Source organism: Haemaphysalis longicornis, unplaced genomic scaffold (assembly GCF_048455015.1).
Source record: "Haemaphysalis longicornis isolate Haplotype H1 unplaced genomic scaffold, Haemaphysalis longicornis Haplotype H1 scaffold_12, whole genome shotgun sequence".
Taxonomy (NCBI): domain Eukaryota; kingdom Metazoa; phylum Arthropoda; class Arachnida; order Ixodida; family Ixodidae; genus Haemaphysalis; species Haemaphysalis longicornis.
In genome coordinates this window covers 28,073,488-28,077,111 of record NW_027526225.1, presented here as the reverse complement: position 1 = coordinate 28,077,111, position 3,624 = coordinate 28,073,488, and the positions used below count along the sequence as shown (strand labels likewise).

Sequence of the window (3,624 nt, the reverse complement as noted above, 5' to 3'; positions counted from 1 at the left end):
CCGAAAGAAAAGGCTTTCGTCCTTGGCCAGCGTCCTACCCTCCTCTCATACGCGCACACGTGCGCGCCCCTCGCAGAGGGGTCCTCCCCTCATGCTCCTTTGCCACTGGCAGCCGGCGGTGGGTTGGGAAGAGTAGACGAAATGCGCGCGCTTTTTTCAGAAAGGAGCAGCCATAGTGACAATCAAACGGAATGGAGAAGGAACCATGTCATACGAAATATTGTTGTGTGGCCGCATGTTACGGCGAATATTTGCGGGCCGGCAAGTTCATAGCAACCGACCAGTGAAGGTAAGATTTTCTGAGCTCGCCTCGTTCTTTCGAATGCAGTTTACTTCGTAAAAGAGCGGGAACAAGATTGCCCTCCCGTTTCTAACTTCTAAGCATATCCTTGCTTTTGTGAATGCGTACGGTTGTAAAAGGGGAACACGTATTCACTTAAATTTTATGGAAAGAGTATAATGATTGATTTGATTGATTGATTGTGGGGTTTAACGCGCCGACGCAACGCAGGCGATGAGGCGCGCCGTAGTGGAGGACTCCGGATTAATTTTGACCACCTGGGGATCTTTAACGTGCGCCGAAATCTCGAACACACGGGCGTTTTTGCTTTTCGCCTCCATCAGAAAAGCGGCCGCCGCGGCCGGGAATCGAACCCGCGACCTCGTGCTCAGAAGAGTATAATGAGAAATCAGGTGGGCGCTCAGTAGTAGATTTTTTGTTATGATGCTGAAATCGAGTGTATATATGTTCTGCAAGAACCTTGATATGTACGATTGGCTTTTAATTTACTTCTCGCCGCAGCTGCTCACGAATGCGAAAAATACAACTAATAAATATAACTTTGTTATGTTTAATTTCACGCGAGTTTCGGCGGCATGCTGTAACAGAACACAATTTAGCGTTGCAGTTAAGCCATATGTTATCAGCTGCTTATGCGAACCATCTTACGATGTAAAACAACGCCTGACGTCTTTGTAGTATTCACATATTTTCCATGTGAAAGGCTGGTCTACGTCGGATGCTTATAACTATAAAGAAAATAAATGACAAATAAAAATAAATAAATAAAATGATCAAAAATAAATAAAAATAAGAAAATAAAACAGCTCAAGCCAGTTTTTAGCACATTTTTCGAGGGCAAAAGGTAAAATTAGGCAACCAAGAAAATGCACGGTTGTAATTTCATCTAGTTGTGCGTGTAATGATTCCCTTCTTTACATTTGCCTGTTTACTAATTGTTGTTCGTTGCGTTTTTATGTTTATGGCCATTGAGGTAATTATCGTCCTCTTTCAATGATTGCCGACGTACCACGTCGTCATCAGTTGGTCGGCTTCTCTTGTTAATTGAAAATTCTCTGGCAAGCTGTCTGATCGAAGACTTTTCACTTAATTACTCAATGGCCTGGAAAGAAAGCTGTAAGGTATTTTATATAATTCAGTATTTTGTCCTTTTCTGTTTTCCAGGGATGCTTGAGAAACCAACTCAAGCGATGTGCGTCATAAAGTTGGCACGGGCATTAGAAAAAGTTAAACAAGCAAGACAAAGTGAAAAGTGAAGAGGCCTGTTTTGCTATAATATTCCTTCCTAAAGGTAAGGTTTTCTCTATTAGCTAAAATTTGCTTCACTTCAGTTTTCTGAACCACTTCTATACACTCTGTTTTGTTTCAGAAATACCTTATGATTTACCAGCACCACAACATTGACACACGAATAAGCTCATCTGGCAGCAAGCGTCATCCAAACTGCAGGTGAGCTTCTGAGCACCCTGTGTGTTAGAGCAATGCCATTTTGTTTGTTTTCCAGGAATGGCAGTCAAACCTCATTTGAAGTACAAGAAAATTGATGAGGCCATATTGTATGCCAAAAGTCCTGGTGTTCTGAGAGGTGAGACATTGTCTATGCTGTAACAACTTTGCAACTTCTCCTAAACTACAGCTTTTTTTCATTTCGCAGAAGCGTGGCAGTAACAGCCCCATGTTACTGGGTTCATGGCCGTCAAGTATGTCATCAAACTGACTTGTCAAGGCAGAAGAGCAAGCAAGCCCAGGAGGAGAAAAACGAAGACAACGGCTGAAACAGCGTACTTGCGAAATTCAATTGCTTTAACACAATACGTATTCGGATCGATTGTTAATGGTAAAATAAAACGCACATGTTCTTTCATCTTAAAGAGTGTCAGTGTTGTTATTTACGCTAGCTGGCATGTTCCTTGCTTTAAAATTCCGCCATTTCTTAGTTTGTTATTTTGCCGGACTGCCTTAATTGTGTGTGTTGGTCAGTGTAGGGATCAAATGTATGAACATGCAGTCTAAAATGCCAGTTTATACCTTTCAGGAGTTTATGAGGACGAGGTTTGAAGTGCTCGCTTATCATGCAGTCAACAATCGTCTGTCTAGGAAAAAGTTAACTTATAATATTTTCATCTAGTTATTGTTGCATGTATATTAGATACATGTAACTGTAAGTTACCTGTACATTGCTGCAATATCATCGCTTCGTAAGAGAAACATTGCTTGAACGTCATATCAACAATGCGCGGATGTGGCCCTCGTGGGGAAAAAACGTATCTGTAAAGTCGCGGTAACGTTGTAGGAAGCATCGCTTGAACATGATAGCGACGTTTTCTAAATGTTACCCGCACGTTGGAAAAATATAGCTGGAAAGTTACCGCAAAATTGTAGGAATGTTATTGCAACTTCATAAAAACATTGCTTGAACGTTGCAGCAACGTTCTTTGTATGCTAACTTCATGTTAAAAGTGTGGATCTAAAGTTGCTGCAAGATTGTAGCAATGTTATCACAACGTCCGAATGGTACAGGGATATGCTTAAATGTGGTATGCACGTTGCGAAAATGTAGCTGAAAAGTTGCTGCAATGTCATCAGAAAACGTCTCATAACGTTGTTCAAATGTGTCCCGCACATGGCTGGAAGGTTGCTCCAAGAGTGTAGCAACGTTGACGAACGTCAGAAACAACGTTATCCAAACATTAAAACAACACCCTTAAAACGTTGCCCCCATGTTGGAGCAATGCTAATATCATGTTGACGCAATGTTTCTGGGAAACATTGCACTAACGTTAAAAAAAGCGGACATTAGCCACGTTTTGGCAACGTTAAGGGGAAACGTTGTGGACATGTTCGGGCAACATTCTGTGCTACTAGGGTAAGGTGACATAACAAATGTTCTTCTGCTCCGAATCAAGGTTCTTCTGCTCCAAAATCGAAATTTCGCTGCTCCAAAAGCTGCTACCAAATCTGGTTCAGCTGTCTCACCCCTGAGTGTCTGAAAGGATGAAAATGCTGCAGGAAAGAATTAGTGGCAGCGGCGCTGCTGCTGCGTGACGGACTGCCACAATCGCGAAAGGCAGCCTGACATCCTTCGTCTGTACATGGTTCTCGGGCATCCGTGGAGAATAGGCGTCGCAAGAAGTGGATTTCCGCAGTAAGAAAGCCATGATATTTTTTTTCAGCGCAAGGAGTAAAATTATGAGTACGATGACTGTTTATGCGCAGCGCAGACACGAATGGCCGTAAAACTACAACGTTTGCTTTTAATGCTTCATACACATCGCGCGCTGCGATGAATCACATGCCGTCGTAGTATTTCCATAACACAAGGT

General features: G+C 42.4%; 1 long non-coding RNA gene across 2 annotated transcripts; it reads left to right on the top strand.

The window, feature by feature from the left end:
- On the top strand, positions 1 to 2,172 carry LOC144162524 (uncharacterized). 2 transcript variants are annotated; one of them, XR_013320689.1, is made up of 5 exons: positions 2 to 289; positions 1,466 to 1,592; positions 1,671 to 1,750; positions 1,806 to 1,886; positions 1,956 to 2,172. It is a non-coding gene; the product is annotated as an uncharacterized LOC144162524 (long non-coding RNA). The 2 variants fall into 2 exon arrangements; XR_013320688.1 differs by having other exon boundaries at positions 1 to 289; positions 1,671 to 1,886.
- Positions 2,173 to 3,624: the final 1,452 nt, after the last annotated feature.